Genomic DNA, 17,500 nt, shown 5'->3' with positions numbered 1-17,500 from the left:
GGGTTGACCAGAGTGCATTTGTTTGAACCGGTGTATCTCAGTGCTGAAGCCGAGTTGGGGCTCCATACTCTGGGCACGGGGGGGTCTCATAGTGGTCCCCCCACGCCCAGAGTATGGAGCCCCAACTCGGCTAACTTTTCGAGTTAGGTCCGGTCAAAGTTCCAACTTTGAGGTGGCACATCTCTGGAACCAAGCCGAGTTGGGGCTCCATACTCTGGGCACAGGGGGGTCTCATAGTGGTCCCCCCACGCCCAGAGTATGGAGCCCCAACTCGGCTAACTTTTCGAGTTAGGTCCGGTCAAAGTTCAGAATTTGAGGTGGCACATCTCCGGAACCAAGCCGATTTGGGGCTCCATACGCTGGGCACAGGGGGATGTCCTCGAGCACCCCCCACGCCCACAGTTTGGAGTCCCAACTCGGCTTACTTTTCGAGATACGCCCGGTCAAACCTGGACAGGAAGTGAGCGTATCTCGGGAACCGAGCCGAGTTGGGGCTCCATACGCTGGGCACAGGGGGGTGTCATCGAGCACCCCCCACGCCCGGAGCATGGAGCCCCAACTCGGCTTACTTTTCGAGTTAGGTCCGGTCAAAGTTCAGAATTTGAGGTGGCATATCTCTGGAGCCAAGCCGAGTTGGGGCTCCATACGCGGGGCACAGGGGGGTGTCCTCGAGCACCCCCCACGCCCAGAGTATGGAGCCCCAACTCGGCTTACTTTTCGAGTTAGGTCCGGTCAAAGTTCCAAATTTGAGGTGGCATATCTCTGGAACCAAGCCGAGTTGGGGCTCCGTACGCTGGGCACAGGGGGGTGTCCTCGAGCACCCCCCACGCCCAGAGTTTGGAGTCCCAACTCGGCTTACTTTTCGAGATACGCCCGATCAAACCTGGACAGGAAGTGACCGTATCTCGGGAACCGAGCAGAGTCCGGCCCCCTTACGCCCGGTGTCGGGGGGTCTCGTCGTACTCCCCCCACCCCCAGAGTCCGGAGCCCCAACTCGGCCTCCTCTCCGAGTTACGCCCGGTCGAATCCGGACAGGAAGTGGCCGTATCTCGGGACCGGGAGGTCCCCGGGGTTCGAGACGGCGGGAGAAGTAGGGTCCCCCGGGGTCCCCTCACCACCCGCCGTCCCCGGCCTCTGGGACCCCCCGGTCCCGAGATAGGCCCGGTAACGCGCGAGGGACTTTTTGAAAAAGCGGCCCGTATCTCGGGAAGGGGAGGTCCCAGAGTCTCGCCCTTTCGGGGGTCGGGGGATCCCTCCGGGCCCCCTCTGACCCAGCCTCCCCGGGCCCCTGGGACCTTTCCTTCCGAGGCGCGCGCCGTCCCGTCGGGCCACTTTTCTCCGGGACCGGGGGGCACCGGAGCTCCGGGGCGGGCTCGTCGGAAGGGGCCCACCGAGACCCTACTTTGACCCGAGTTTGGAGTCTCTAGGCGGCCGGGTCCCCGAGCCACAGCCGCCCAAAGTCGGTGCCCTTTTCCCGGTCCGAAAAACGCCTCAGAGTCCAAAACCTGCAGTGGGCCGGGACTTCCGGGGCCCCTGAGGCTCTGGCGGCGGTCCCGGGAAGGTTCACCTTTCTCGGGCACGGTCAGGTCGCCCCCCGCGGTCCCGGGAGTCCCGTCGGAGACGTGGGTGTCAGCCACGAGCGCAGCGTGGTGGGGAAATTTTTTGTTTTTCGCGAATATCTCGACAAGCACGCGGCGAAAAAATTCCAAACTCGGGTCGCTCGTAGGGCTCGAGGGGGCCTATCCAACGAGCCCACCCACGTCCCCGAGGGCCGTCGGGCCAGGGAGTTACGCCCGGTCAAAGGCGCACCTTTACGGGCTTATATCTCGGGAACCCCCGGCCCAATATTCCCCAAACTCTAATAGATCGTAGTGCCGGACGAGGCCTTTCGAAAGAGCCCACCCCCGAGGTCCAACTCGCCCGGGTCCCCGAGTTACAGCCGTCCAAAGTCGGGGGTCCCAGCGAACGGCGATCCCGTAGGGGGCGCTCCCGAGGCCCGTCACTCCAGGGTTCGAGCAAGGGCCCTACTGGGACCCCCTCACCCGAATTTGAGCTCTCTGGGTCTTCGCGTTCCCGAGATACGGGCGATTTTGTTCCGAGGCCGTGACGTCATCGGCGGCCGCCATTTTGAAGCGCGCCCGGTGGTTTTCGGCCGATATCTCCGCGAAAACACCACCAAAATTCACCAAACCGGTACCGTTTTGTTCGTCTCGACTAGACGCTTCCAACGAGCTCGGTGCCCGCCGAATCCGTCGAGTTTTCGCCGAGATATTCGCGTTTTTCGCTTTCGCGGCGCTGTATCTCGGGCCCCCGGGGGCCCCCGGAGCTGCGGGTGGTCTCGTTGGAAAGCTCTCGTCCCGCTCTAAACACGATAAAAATTTGGCGTCGATCGGACGCGGCTTCGCCGAGTTACGGCCGTTTAAAGCCGTTTGCAGTGGGTTACCATCCTGCAAACTGCAGGCGCTCGTCGGCGGCCCGCCCGCGGGCCGAGCTCGGTGCTTCATACCCGGCTTAAAGCGCCCAGCCCCGCGGTTCTGGAGGAACTGCCGGAGCAAAGGGTGTCCTGCAACGAGCCATTTGGGTTATGGGGAGAAGGGGAGTGTGTGTGTGTGTGTGTGTGTGCGCGCGCGCTTGCCCCCCTTTCTCCCTGGGAGCGTGGCTTGGCCCTGGGGGCTCGTCTCTCCACGGAGGTCTCTCGCCCGCCCCGGGTGGCTCGATCCCTGGGCACGGCTCGGTCCTCCTCGGTGGGGTTGGCTGAGCTCCAGAGCCGAGCTCGCTCCAAAACCTAAGTGCCAAACGTTGGCGGTGACCGGAAGACCCAGGCGCTCGGTCCTTCCCGACCAGCCCCGAAGAGGTCGGTCCGTCCTGGGCCAGACGCAGGTTCGCCCGCCGCCCCGGGTGCCTCGTCTGGAGCCGAGACGGTCCTAAAACTGACCACAGGGGTTGTATGGCGAGGGAGTGTGGTGGAGGCACACACACACACACACACACACACACACACACACACACACCACCACCACCCTCGGAGGGCCTCCAGGAGCAATCCAATCCAAGCCCAGCCAGGAGGCACTCTGGGTGGGATAAAATCTGAATTGTGCCAGTGCCATGGAGCTCTGGAGGGAGAGGGCCTCCAGGAGCAATCCAAGCCCAGCCCAGGTGGCACTCTGGTTGGGTGGGATAAAATCTGAATTTTGCCAGTGCCATGGAGCTCTGGAGGGACAGGGCCTCCAGGAGCAATCCAAGCCCAGCCAGGTGGCACTCTGGTTGGGTGGGATAAAATCTGAATTTTGCCAGTGCCATGGAGCTCTGGAGGGAGAGGGCCTCCAGGAGCAATCCAAGCCCAGCCCAGGTGGCACTCTGGTTGGGTGGGATAAAATCTGAATTTTGCCAGTGCCATGGAGCTCTGGAGGGACAGGGCCTCCAGGAGCAATCCAAGCCCAGCCAGGTGGCACTCTGGTTGGGTGGGATAAAATCTGAATTTTGCCAGTGCCATGGAGCTCTGGAGGGAGAGGGCCTCCAGGAGCAATCCAAGCCCAGCCCAGGTGGCACTCTGGTTGGGTGGGATAAAATCTGAATTTTGCCAGTGCCATGGAGCTCTGGAGGGACAGGGCCTCCAGGAGCAATCCAAGCCCAGCCCAGGTGGCACTCTGGTTGGGTGGGATAAAATCTGAATTTTGCCAGTGCCATGGAGCTCTGGAGGGAGAGGGCCTCCAGGAGCAATCCAAGCCCAGCCCAGGTGGCACTCTGGTTGGGTGGGATAAAATCTGAATTTTGCCAGTGCCATGGAGCCCTGGAGGGAGAGGGCCTCCAGGAGCAATCCAAGCCCAGCCCAGGTGGCACTCTGGTTGGGTGGGATAAAATCTGAATTTTGCCAGTGCCATGGAGCTCTGGAGGGAGAGGGCCTCCAGGAGCAATCCAAGCCCAGCCCAGGTGGCACTCTGGTTGGGTGGGATAAAATCTGAATTTTGCCAGTGCCATGGAGCCCTGGAGGGAGAGGGCCTCCAGGAGCAATCCAAGCCCAGCCCAGGTGGCACTCTGGTTGGGTGGGATAAAATCTGAATTTTGCCAGTGCCATGGAGCCCTGGAGGGAGAGGGCCTCCGGGAGCAATCCAAGCCCAGCCAGGTGGCACCCTGGCTGGGGAGGGAGGTTGAAAATGACCGAGTTGGATCACTGGGAGTCCTGAGCACCAGGGCCCCTTCAAGGCAGAGAGCAAAGCCAGAGAGACTGCACTCTGGCTGGGGAGTAACTGGAAAAAACATGAAACATCCAGGAAGAGACGGGCTGATTTTCTAAAAATCTGAATCCCAGGTGAGGTGCAGCTCTCCTGGGCACGAATAAAAGCTCAAATGCCAGGCTTTAAACATGACAGAGTCCACGATGTTGCTGTGGTCTCAAAGCTCCAGGACCTTCAGGGCAGTGGACCAAGCCGTAGAGGTTGCACTCTGGCTGGGTGAGCGAGTTCAATCTCCGCCAAGGTGGAGCTCTTAAAACCATGAAACCTCCAGGAAAAGACGGGCTGATTTTCCTCTAATGTCCATCCCAGGGTGGGTGCATCTCTCCTGGGCACGAATAAAGCTCAAACGCCCACGGTGGAATGCCGAGCTTTAAAAATGACAGAGTCCACGATGTTGCTGTGGACTGAAAGCTCCAGGGCCTTCAAGGCAGTGGACCAAGCCGTAGAGGTTGCACTCTGGCTGGGTGAGCGAGTTTAATCTCCGCCACGGTGGAGCTCTTAAAACCATGAAACCTCCAGGAAAAGACGGTCTGATTTTCCTCTAAAGTCCATCCCAGGGTGGGTGCATCTCTCCTGGGCACGAATAAAGCCCAAAGCCCATGGAGAAAATGACCCTGAAGCCAAGCTCTTGAAAATGACAAAGTCCAAAAAAGTTGCGGTGCGTTCAGAGCTCCATGCTCTACGACCTCATTGGCCGTCCCAGGGAGGGTGCACCGTCCTGGGCAAGAGTCAGATTCTCCCGCCCTCCCTGGAGCTCCGTGTGGAGCAAAGACGGTCCTAAAACGTCCCTTTGGGCTTCTGTAGAGGAGACAAACTCTTTTGAATGACAAAGTCCACGATGTTGCTGTGGTCTCAAAGCTCCAGGGCCTTCAAGGCAGTGGACCAAAACGGAGAGGTTGCACTCTGGCTGGGTGAGCGAGTTCAATCTCCGCCACGGTGGAGCTCTTAAAAACATGAAACCTCCAGGAAAAGACGGGCTGATTTTCCTCTAATGTCCATCCCAGGGTGGGTGCATCTCTCCTGGGCACGAATAAAGCTCAAACGCCCACGGTGGAATGCCGAGCTTTAAAAATGTCAGAGTCCACGATGTTGCTGTGGACTGAAAGCTCCAGGGCCTTCAAGGCAGTGGACCAAGCCGTAGAGGTTGCACTCTGGCTGGGTGAGCGAGTTCAATCTCCGCCACGGTGGAGCTCTTAAAACCATGAAACCTCCAGGAAAAGACGGTCTGATTTTCCTCTAATGTCCATCCCAGGGTGGGTGCACCTCTCCTGGGCACGAATAAAGCCCAAAGCCCATGGAGAAAATGACCCTGAAACCAAGCTCTTGAAAATGACAAAGTCCAAAAAAGTTGCGGTGCTTTCAGAGCTCCATGCTCTCGGACCTCACTGGGAAGCCCAGGGAGGGTGGACCGTCCTGGGCAAGAGTCAGATTCGCCCGCCCTCCCTGGAGCTCCGTATGGAGCAAAGACGGTCCTAAAACGTCCCTTTGGGCTTCTGTAGAGGAGACAAGCTCTTTCAAATGACAGAGTCCACGATGTTGCTGTGGTCTGAAAGCTCCAGGGCCTTCAAGGCAGTGGACCAAGCCGGAGAGGTTGCACTCTGGCTGGGTGAGCGAGTTCAATCTCCGCCACGGTGGAGCTCTTAAAACCATGAAACCTCCAGGAAAAGACGGTCTGATTTTCCTCTAATGTCCATCCCAGGGTGGGTGCACCTCTCCTGGGCACGAATAAAGCCCAAAGCCCATGGAGAAAATGACCCTGAAACCAAGCTCTCGAAAATGACAAAGTCCAAAAAAGTTGCGGCTCTTTCAGAGCTCCATGCTCTCGGACCTCACTGGGAAGCCCAGGGAGGGTGGACCGTCCTGGGCAAGAGTCAGATTCGCCCGCCCTCCCTGGAGCTCCGTATGGAGCAAAGACGGTCCTAAAACGTCCCTTTGGGCTTCTGTAGAGGAGACAAGCTCTTTCAAATGACAGAGTCCACGATGTTGCTGTGGTCTGAAAGCTCCAGGGCCTTCAAGGCAGTGGACCAAGCCGGAGAGGTTGCACTCTGGCTGGGTGAGCGAGTTCAATCTCCGCCACGGTGGAGCTCTTAAAACCATGAAACCTCCAGGAAAAGACGGTCTGATTTTCCTCTAATGTCCATCCCAGGGTGGGTGCACCTCTCCTGGGCACGAATAAAGCCCAAAGCCCATGGAGAAAATGACCCTGAAACCAAGCTCTCGAAAATGACAAAGTCCAAAAAAGTTGCGGTGCGTTCAGAGCTCCATGCTCTACGACCTCATTGGCCGTCCCAGGGAGGGTGCACCGTCCTGGGCAAGAGTCAGATTCTCCCGCCCTCCCTGGAGCTCCGTGTGGAGCAAAGACGGTCCTAAAACGTCCCTTTGGGCTTCTGTAGAGGAGACAAACTCTTTTGAATGACAAAGTCCACGATGTTGCTGTGGTCTCAAAGCTCCAGGGCCTTCAAGGCAGTGGACCAAAACGGAGAGGTTGCACTCTGGCTGGGTGAGCGAGTTCAATCTCCGCCACGGTGGAGCTCTTAAAAACATGAAACCTCCAGGAAAAGACGGGCTGATTTTCCTCTAATGTCCATCCCAGGGTGGGTGCATCTCTCCTGGGCACGAATAAAGCTCAAACGCCCACGGTGGAATGCCGAGCTTTAAAAATGTCAGAGTCCACGATGTTGCTGTGGACTGAAAGCTCCAGGGCCTTCAAGGCAGTGGACCAAGCCGTAGAGGTTGCACTCTGGCTGGGTGAGCGAGTTCAATCTCCGCCACGGTGGAGCTCTTAAAACCATGAAACCTCCAGGAAAAGACGGTCTGATTTTCCTCTAATGTCCATCCCAGGGTGGGTGCACCTCTCCTGGGCACGAATAAAGCCCAAAGCCCATGGAGAAAATGACCCTGAAACCAAGCTCTTGAAAATGACAAAGTCCAAAAAAGTTGCGGTGCTTTCAGAGCTCCATGCTCTCGGACCTCACTGGGAAGCCCAGGGAGGGTGGACCGTCCTGGGCAAGAGTCAGATTCGCCCGCCCTCCCTGGAGCTCCGTATGGAGCAAAGACGGTCCTAAAACGTCCCTTTGGGCTTCTGTAGAGGAGACAAGCTCTTTCAAATGACAGAGTCCACGATGTTGCTGTGGTCTGAAAGCTCCAGGGCCTTCAAGGCAGTGGACCAAGCCGGAGAGGTTGCACTCTGGCTGGGTGAGCGAGTTCAATCTCCGCCACGGTGGAGCTCTTAAAACCATGAAACCTCCAGGAAAAGACGGTCTGATTTTCCTCTAATGTCCATCCCAGGGTGGGTGCACCTCTCCTGGGCACGAATAAAGCCCAAAGCCCATGGAGAAAATGACCCTGAAACCAAGCTCTCGAAAATGACAAAGTCCAAAAAAGTTGCGGCTCTTTCAGAGCTCCATGCTCTCGGACCTCACTGGGAAGCCCAGGGAGGGTGGACCGTCCTGGGCAAGAGTCAGATTCGCCCGCCCTCCCTGGAGCTCCGTATGGAGCAAAGACGGTCCTAAAACGTCCCTTTGGGCTTCTGTAGAGGAGACAAGCTCTTTCAAATGACAGAGTCCACGATGTTGCTGTGGTCTGAAAGCTCCAGGGCCTTCAAGGCAGTGGACCAAGCCGGAGAGGTTGCACTCTGGCTGGGTGAGCGAGTTCAATCTCCGCCACGGTGGAGCTCTTAAAACCATGAAACCTCCAGGAAAAGACGGTCTGATTTTCCTCTAATGTCCATCCCAGGGTGGGTGCACCTCTCCTGGGCACGAATAAAGCCCAAAGCCCATGGAGAAAATGACCCTGAAACCAAGCTCTCGAAAATGACAAAGTCCAAAAAAGTTGCGGCTCTTTCAGAGCTCCATGCTCTCGGACCTCACTGGGAAGCCCAGGGAGGGTGGACCGTCCTGGGCAAGAGTCAGATTCGCCCGCCCTCCCTGGAGCTCCGTATGGAGCAAAGACGGTCTTAAAACGTCCCTTTGGGCTTCTGTAGAGGAGACAAGCTCTTTCAAATGACAGAGTCCACGATGTTGCTGTGGTCTGACAGCTCCAGGGCCTTCAAGGCAGTGGACCAAGCCGGAGAGGTTGCACTCTGGCTGGGTGAGCGAGTTCAATCTCCGCCAAGGTGGAGCTCTTAAAACCATGAAACCTCCAGGAAAAGACGGGCTGATTTTCCTCTAATGTCCATCCCAGGGTCGGTGCATCTCTCCTGGACACGAATAAAGCCCAAAGCCCATGGAGAAAATGACCCTGAAGCCAAGCTCTCGAAAATGACAAAGTCCAAAAAGTTGCGGTGCGTTCAGAGCTCCATGCTCTAAGACCTCATTGGCCGACCCAGGGAGGGTGCACCGTCCTGGGCAAGAGTCAGATTCGCCCGCCCTCCCTGGAGCTCCGTATGGAGCAAAGACGGTCCTAAAACGTCCCTTTGGGCTTCTGTAGAGGAGACAAGCTCTTTCAAATGACAGAGTCCACGATGTTGCTGTGGTCTGAAAGCTCCAGGGCCTTCAAGGCAGTGGACCAAGCCGGAGAGGTTGCACTCTGGCTGGGTGAGCGAGTTCAATCTCCGCCAAGGTGGAGCTCTTAAAACCATGAAACCTCCAGGAAAAGACGGGCTGATTTTCCTCTAATGTCCATCCCAGGGTGGGTGCATCTCTCCTGGACACGAATAAAGCCCAAAGCCCATGGAGAAAATGACCCTGAAGCCAAGCTCTCGAAAATGACAAAGTCCAAAAAGTTGCGGTGCGTTCAGAGCTCCATGCTCTAAGACCTCATTGGCCGACCCAGGGAGGGTGCACCGTCCTGGGCAAGAGTCAGATTCGCCCGCCCTCCCTGGAGCTCCGTGTGGAGCAAAGACGGTCTTAAAACGTCCCTTCGGGCTTCTGTAGAGGAGACAAGCTCTTACAAATGACAGAGTCCACGATGTTGCTGTGGTCTGAAAGCTCCAGGGCCTTCAAGGCAGTGGACCAAGCCGGAGAGGTTGCACTCTGGCTGGGTGAGCGAGTTCAATCTCCGCCAAGGTGGAGCTCTTAAAACCATGAAACCTCCAGGAAAAGACGGGCTAATTTTCCTCTAATGTCCATCCCAGGGTGGGTGCATCTCTCCTGGACACGAATAAAGCCCAAAGCCCATGGAGAAAATGACCCTGAAGCCAAGCTCTCGAAAATGACAAAGTCCAAAAAGTTGCGGTGCGTTCAGAGCTCCATGCTCTAAGACCTCATTGGCCGACCCAGGGAGGGTGCACCGTCCTGGGCAAGAGTCAGATTCGCCCGCCCTCCCTGGAGCTCCGTGTGGAGCAAAGACGGTCTTAAAACGTCCCTTCGGGCTTCTGTAGAGGAGACAAGCTCTTACAAATGACAGAGTCCACGATGTTGCTGTGGTCTGAAAGCTCCAGGGCCTTCAAGGCAGTGGACCAAGCCGGAGAGGTTGCACTCTGGCTGGGTGAGCGAGTTCAATCTCCGCCAAGGTGGAGCTCTTAAAACCATGAAACCTCCAGGAAAAGACGGGCTGATTTTCCTCTAATGTCCATCCCAGGGTGGGTGCATCTCTCCTGGACACGAATAAAGCCCAAAGCCCATGGAGAAAATGACCCTGAAGCCAAGCTCTCGAAAATGACAAAGTCCAAAAAGTTGCGGTGCGTTCAGAGCTCCATGCTCTAAGACCTCATTGGCCGACCCAGGGAGGGTGCACCGTCCTGGGCAAGAGTCAGATTCGCCCGCCCTCCCTGGAGCTCCGTGTGGAGCAAAGACGGTCTTAATACGTCCCTTCGGGCTTCTGTAGAGGAGACAAGCTCTTACAAATGACAGAGTCCACGATGTTGCTGTGGTCTGAAAGCTCCAGGGCCTTCAAGGCAGTGGACCAAGCCGGAGAGGTTGCACTCTGGCTGGGTGAGCGAGTTCAATCTCCGCCAAGGTGGAGCTCTTAAAACCATGAAACCTCCAGGAAAAGACGGGCTGATTTTCCTCTAATGTCCATCCCAGGGTGGGTGCATCTCTCCTGGACACGAATAAAGCCCAAAGCCCATGGAGAAAATGACCCTGAAGCCAAGCTCTCGAAAATGACAAAGTCCAAAAAGTTGCGGTGCGTTCAGAGCTCCATGCTCTAAGACCTCATTGGCCGACCCAGGGAGGGTGCACCGTCCTAGGCAAGAGTCAGATTCGCCCGCCCTCCCTGGAGCTCCGTGTGGAGCAAAGACGGTCTTAAAACGTCCCTTCGGGCTTCTGTAGAGGAGACAAGCTCTTACAAATGACAGAGTCCACGATGTTGCTGTGGTCTGAAAGCTCCAGGGCCTTCAAGGCAGTGGACCAAGCCGGAGAGGTTGCACTCTGGCTGGGTGAGCGAGTTAAATCTCCGCCAAGGTGGAGCTCTTAAAACCATGAAACCTCCAGGAAAAGACGGGCTGATTTTCCTCTGATGTCCATCCCAGGGTGGGTGCATCTCTCCTGGGCACGAATAAAGCTCAAACGCCCACGGTGGAATGCCGAGCTTTAAAAATGACAGAGTCCACGATGTTGCTGTGGACTGAAAGCTCCAGGGCCTTCAAGGCAGTGGACCAAGCCGGAGAGGTTGCACTCTGGCTGGGTGAGCGAGTTCAATCTCCGCCACGGTGGAGCTCTTAAATACATGAAACCTCCAGGAAAAGTCGGGCCCGTTCTTCTGAAAAAGTCCTTCCCAGGCAAAGCGCACCTCTCCTGGGCACGAATAAAGCCCAAAGCCCATGGAGAAAATGACCCTGAAACCAAGCTCTTGAAAATGACAAAGTCCAAAAAAGTTGCGGTGCGTTCAGAGCTCCATGCTCTCGGACCTCACTGGGAAGCCCAGGGAGGGTGGACCGTCCTGGGCCAGAGTCATATTCGCCCGCCCTCCCTGGAGCTCATATTGGAGCAAAGACGGTCCTAAAACGGCCCTTCGGGCTTCTGTGGAGGAGACAAGCTCTTACAAATGACAGAGTCCACGATGTTGCTGTGGTCTCAAAGCTCCAGGGCCTTCAAGGCAGTGGACCAAGCCGGAGAGGCTGCACTCTGGCTGGGTGAGCGAGTTCAATCTCCGCCACGGCGGAGCTCTTAAAAACATGAAACCTCCAGGAAAAGACGGGCCCGTTCTTCTGAAAAAGTCCATCCCAGGCAAAGCGCACCTCTCCCGGGCACGAATAAAGCCCAAAGCCCGTGGAGAAAATGACCCTGAAGCCAAGCTCTTGAAAATGACAAAGTCCAAAAAAGTTGCGGTGCGTTCAGAGCTCCATGCTCTACGACCTCATTGGCCGTCCCAGGGAGGGTGCACCGTCCTGGGCAAGAGTCAGATTCCCCCGCCCTCCCTGGAGCTCTGTGTGGAGCAAAGACGGTCCTAAAACGTCCCTTCAGGCTTTTGTAGAGGAGGTGGAGAAGCCTTCCTGGGCACGAAGCAAGCTCAAACGCCCATGGCGGGCTTGACTCTGGAGTCAAATTCGAAAAAAATTGACCGAGTCCAAAAAGTTGCTGTGGGTTCAAAGCTCCATGCTCTACGACCTCCCTGGCTAGCCCAGGGAGGGTGCACCGTCCTGGGCCAGAGTCAGATTCGCCCGCCACCCGCTGGAGCTCCATCTGGAGAAAAGACGGTCCTGAAACGGACCTTCGGGGCTTTATCGGGGAAGGGAAGTAGAGCGGTGGAGGGCACGCACAACCCATGAACAGACCGTCGTGAGCCCCGCTCGGAGTCTCTCTGCGTGGGTATAAAAATACAGATTACACAGTGCGCTCGGTGGAGCTCTGGAAGTCCTGGTGGGAGACGGCCCCCAGGGGAAAAAAAAGCCCGGCCGGGGTGTGCTCTGGCTGGGGAGAGAAAGAATTCAATCTCCACCGCGGGGGTGGATCACTGCATGTACGAAACATCCAGGAAAATGACGGCTGCTGGTTTACTTCTCTAAGTGCTTCCCAGGAAGGGTGCAGCCTTCCTGGGCACGAATCGAATCCAAAGCCCCCATGGCGGGCATGACTCTGGAGTCAAAAGGTTGCTGTGGGTTCAGAGCTTCCATGGTATCAGACCTTTCTGGCCATCCCAGGGAGGGTGCGCCGTCCTGGTTCAGATTCAGATTCGCCCCCAACCCCTGGAGCTCCTTCTGGAGAAAAGATGGTCCTGAAACGGACCTTGGGGTCTTTATCGGGGAGGGGAAGTAATGCGGTGGAGGGCACACAGAACCCATTAACAGACCTCCGTGAGCCCCCCGCTCAGAGTCTCTCTGCTTGGGTATAAAAATCCAGATTACACAGTGCGCACGGTGGAGCTCTGGAAGTCCTGGTGGGACCCCCAGGGAAAAAAAATAAAAGCCCGGCCGGGGTACGCTCTGACTGGGGAGAGAAATAATTCAATCTCCAACCGCGGCGGTGGATCTCTGCATGTACGAAACCTCCAGGAAAATGACGGCTGCTGGTTTTCTTCTCTAAATGCATCCCAGGAAGGGTGCAGACTTCCTGGGCACAAATCAAGCTCAAAGTCCCCTTGGCGGGCCTGACTCTGGAGTCAAATTTGAAAAATTGACAGAGTCCAAAATGTTGCCGTGTGATCAGAGCTCCACGATCTCAGAACCTCCCTGGCCATCCCAGGGAGGGTGCGCCGTCCTGGGTCAGATTCAGATTCGCTCCCCACCCCTGGAGCTCCTTCTGGAGAAAAGACGGTCTTAAAACGGACCTTGGGGTCTTTATCGGGAAGGGGAAGTAGTGCGGTGGAGGGCACACAGAACCCATTAACAGACCTCCGTGAGCCCCCCGCTCAGAGTCTCTCTGCTTGGGTATAAAAATCCAGATTACACAGTGCGCACGGTGGAGCTCTGGAAGTCCTGGTGGGACCCCCAGGGAAAAAAATAAAAGCCCGGCCGGGGTACGCTCTGACTGGGGAGAGAAATAATTCAATCTCCACCGCGGCGGTGGATCTCTGCATGTACGAAACCTCCAGGAAAATGACGGCTGCTGGTTTTCTTCCCTAACTGCATCCCAGGAAGGGTGCAGACTTCCTGGGCACTAATCAAGCTCAAAGTCCCCTTGGCGGGCCTGACTCTGGAGTCAAATTTGAAAAATTGACAAGAGTCCAAAATGTTGCCGTGTGATCAGAGCTCCACGATCTCAGAACCTCCCTGGCCATCCCAGGGAGGGTGCGCCGTCCTGGGTCAGATTCAGATTCGCTCCACACCCCTGGAGCTCCTTCTGGAGAAAAGACGGTCCTAAAACGGACCTTGGGGTCTTTATCGGGAGAGGGGAAGTAGTGCGGTGGAGGGCACACAGAACCCATTAACAGACCACCATGAGCCCCCCGCTCAGAGTCTCTCTGCTTGGGTATAAAATCCAGATTACACAGTGCGCGCGGTGGAGCTCTGGAAGTCCTGGTGGGAGAGGGCCCCCAGGAAAAAAAAAAAGCCCGGTCATGTTGCGCTGGGGAGAGAAAGAATTCAATCACCACCGCGGCGGTGGATCTCTGCATGTACGAAACCTCCAGGAAAATGACGGCTGCTGGTTTTCTTCTCTAACTGCATCCCAGGAAGGGTGCAGACTTCCTGGGCACGAATCAAGCTCAAAGTCCCCTTGGCGGGCCTGACTCTGGAGTCAAATTTGAAAAAGTGAGAACCGTGGTGGTCAGACCGGGTTGGGAAACGATCTGACCCAGCCCAGATAAAGTGCACTCTGTGCGGGCGAGACTTCCAGGAAACGCGCGGGTCTGGTTTGGACACCCAGACTCTCCTCGGACAAGGTAACGGTAGACGGGCGCCTCCGGGTTGCCTGGGGCCCGGAGGGGTGCACCCTCTCCTTCGGGCCGTCGCTGTCAGGGTTGACTGGTCGATTGGAACTTTGGACGCGCCTGGGGACGGCCCCTGCCCGGTCGCGAGACCGCTATGGGCAGCTTGCTCCTCCCCGCTTTGCGCGTCGACTCGAGACGCGGCCTCCCTCCGGGGAAAGCAGGCCGCGTCGACCTCGGGAGACTCAGATGGCCCGTCTGAAAACGGATGTCCGCAGCGGTGACGTCGGGACCGTCGTCAGGCTTTGACGGTTGGCGGGGTTTCGTTGGGGGCCCCCCATCACGGCACAGAGCCTGACTTCGCCCCGCGCCTCCCACCCGCTTTGAAAAGCACCCTTCCCCGTTACGGCCTCGATCCAGAGGCCTACCACCCCCCCGCCCTCACGGGCGGACGGTTCCTCACGCGCCCTATGAGCGGCCGTGCCGCCTCGAGCCCAGGCCCGAGCGGAGCGAGACCCGTGTGTAGGAAACCCGCGCGTCGCAGGTTCGTCCGTCCCGGGGCTCCTTTGATCCCGGGCTAAAACAAAAACCATATGCTTGTCGAACCGTCGGTCTGGGTAAACGGCAAAACGACTCCAGGGGCTTGAGACACCCCTGGAGCGACGGAGGAAGGTGCACCTCCGAAAGAAAAATGAAATTACGGACAGTGTCCGATCGAATGAGGTCCACGGAACAGAGAACCGTGGTGGTCAGACCGGGTGGGGAAGCGGTCTGGCTCAGCCCAGATAAAATGCACTCTGTGCGGGCGAGACTTCCAGTAAACGCGGGGGCTGGTTTGGACACCCAGACTCACCGCCGGTGCCCTGGGCGTGCATCCAGTGTGTGAAGGTGCACCGTCCTGGGCGAGCAGAGGGTGAAAGACACACAACACTCCTCGTAAGAAAATGGACAGTGTCCAAGATCTTGCATGCAAACGAGAGCCCTGTGCTCGCAGACCCGACCGTGGCCTGCTCAAAGTCAGATCCGTACGCTTGATGGCGCTCCTGCTGGAGCAAAGACGGTCCGAACACGGACGCTAGGGGTGTTGTAGAGGAGGTGGGGGACCGTCGCCACACTCTTCTCGGACAAGGTTAACGGAAGACGGGCGCCTCCGGGTTGCCTGGGGCCCGGAGGGGCGCACCCTCTCCTTCGGGCCGTCACTGTCAGGGTTGCCTGGTCGATTGGAACTTTGGACGCGCCTGGGGACGGCCCCTGCCCGGTCGCGAGACCGCTTTGGGCAGCTTGCTCCTCCCCGCTCTGCGCGTCGACGCTAGACGCGGCCTCCCTCCGGGGAAAGCAGGCCGTGTCGACTCTCGGGAGACTCAGATGGCCCGTCTGAAACGAATGTCCGCGACGGCGGCGGCGGACGCGGGCGCGTGGAATTCGGAATCGGACGGTCGGGGTGGCCGACACCCCCCGGTCCAGTCTTCGAGCCCGACCTTCGCCCCGCTCCTCCCCGCCCGAAAAGCACCTTTCCCGGTTACGGCCTTGATCCAGAGGCCTCCCACCCTGGCCCCGCCTGACGGACGGTTCCTCACGCGCCCTATGAGCGGCCGTGCCGCCTCGAGCCCCAGGGCCGAGCGGAGCGAGACCCGTGTGTAGGAAACCCGCGCGTGGTGGTTCGCCGTCCGGGGTCGATCCCGAGGTAAAAAAAAAAAAAAAGTACCATACGCTTGTCGGTCTGGGTAAAGGGCGGAACGACTCCGGGGGCTTGACTCACCCCTGGAGCGACGGAGGAAGGTGCACCTCCGAAAACTTTTTGAAAACGGACACCGTCCGTTGCAGACGAACGAGATTCCCACAACGACCAACCTCCCTGGAAGACTCCCAGGGAGAGTACCTCGGGTTCGGGCACGGTCAAATCCGTCCGCGTGACGGAGCTCCCTTCGGAGCGACGTGGGTCCTAAAACGGACCTTGGGGGTTTTGTCGAGGAGGGCGACAAACGCTCCCGCTCGGACAAGGTGACGGAGGGCGGGCGCCCACGGAGGAAAGGGCGAAGAAAAAAAAACGGACAGAGTCCAAAACGGTGCGGTCCACCCAGATTCCCACGTACGCGAGACTCTCCGGCTGGCAACCGGGGAGAGTGCCTAGGTGTCGGGCACGTACGAATCCGTCGGCGGTGACGGAGCTCCGGTCGGAGCAAAGACGGTCCTAAAACGGCCCTTCGGGGTTTTGTCGAGGAGGGGACAAGCGCCCTGCTCGGACAAGGTGAGAGAAGGCGGGCGGCTCGCGGAAGGCGCCCCGGAGGCAGGCGATCCTCCTAAAGAAACGGACAGAGTCCGAAACGGTGCGGTTCACCCGGGTCACCACGTACACGAGTCTCCCCGGCTGGCGACCGGGGAGAGTGCCTCTGTGTCGGGCACGTGAGAATCCGTCCGCGGCGACGGAGCTCCCGTCGGAGCAAAGACGGTCCTAAAACGGCCCTTCGGGGTTTTGTCGAGGAGGGGACAACGGCCCCGCTCGGACAAGGTATCGGAGAAAAGGCAACGGACGAGAAAAAAACGGGCGCCTCCGGGTTGCCCGGGGTCCGGAGGAGCGCTCCCCCTCCTCCGGGCCGTCACTTTCGGGGTAGCCTGGTCGATTGGAACTTTGGACGCGCCTGGGGACGGCCCCTGCCCGGTCGCGAGACCGCTTTGGGCAGCTTGCTCCTCCCCGCTCTGCGCGTCGACGCTAGACGCGGCCTCCCTCCGGGGAAAGCAGGCCGCGTCGACCTCGGGAGACTCAGATGGCCCGTCTGAAACGAATGTCCGCGACGGCGGCGGCGGACGCGGGCGCGTGGGTTCCGGAATCGGACGGTCGGGGTGGCCGACACCCCCCGGTCCAGTCTTCGAGACCGACCTACGCCTCGCTCCTCCCCGCCCGAAAAGCACCCTTCCCGGTTACGGCCTCGACCCAGCGGCCACAAACCCCCCACCTCTGCCGAGGAGGAGGGTTCCGCACGCGCCCTATGAGCGGCCGCGCCGTCCTCGGGCCCCAGGCCACGAGGCGGAGCGAGACCCGTGTGTAGGAAGCCAGCGTGTCGCGGTTCTCCTTCCAAGGCGGCTTACCTGGTTGATCCTGCCAGTAGCATATGCTTGTCTCAAAGATTAAGCCATGCAGGTCTAAGTGCACACGGTCGGTACAGTGAAACTGCGAATGGCTCATTAAATCAGTTATGGTTCCTTTGATCGCTCCACCCGCTACTTGGATAACTGTGGCAATTCCAGAGCTAATACATGCAAACGAGCGCCGACCCGGCTCCCCTCGGGGGGTCGGGGACGCGTGCATTTATCAGATCCAAAACCCATCCGGGTGCGGCTCCGGCCGCCCCGGCCGCTTTGGTGACTCTAGATAACCTCGGGCCGATCGCGCGCCCTCCGCGGCGGCGACGACTCATTCGAATGTCTGCCCTATCAACTTTCGATGGTACATTCGGCGCCTACCATGGTGACCACGGGTAACGGGGAATCAGGGTTCGATTCCGGAGAGGGAGCCTGAGAAACGGCTACCACATCCAAGGAAGGCAGCAGGCGCGCAAATTACCCATTTCCGACACGGA

The 17,500-nt window shown here is 58.3% G+C and overlaps 1 non-coding gene across 1 annotated transcript in view; it reads left to right on the top strand.

Moving 5' to 3' along the window:
• The first annotated feature begins 17,006 nt into the window (after nt 1-17,006).
• Nucleotides 17,007-17,500, top strand: part of LOC143703116 (18S ribosomal RNA) — a 1,863-nt gene continuing 1,369 nt past the window's right edge. The window contains exon 1 of the ribosomal RNA XR_013190734.1: nt 17,007-17,500. This exon is cut by the window's right edge and continues 1,369 nt beyond it. This is a non-coding gene — a ribosomal RNA (18S ribosomal RNA).

Source organism: Siphateles boraxobius, unplaced genomic scaffold (genome assembly GCF_051911475.1).
Source record: "Siphateles boraxobius isolate OS27281-9 unplaced genomic scaffold, OSU_SipBor_1 377, whole genome shotgun sequence".
NCBI classification, from domain to species: Eukaryota; Metazoa; Chordata; class Actinopteri; order Cypriniformes; family Leuciscidae; genus Siphateles; species Siphateles boraxobius.
The sequence above is the reverse complement of the archived record's forward strand: the minus strand, read 5'-3'. Positions and strand labels throughout refer to the sequence as shown.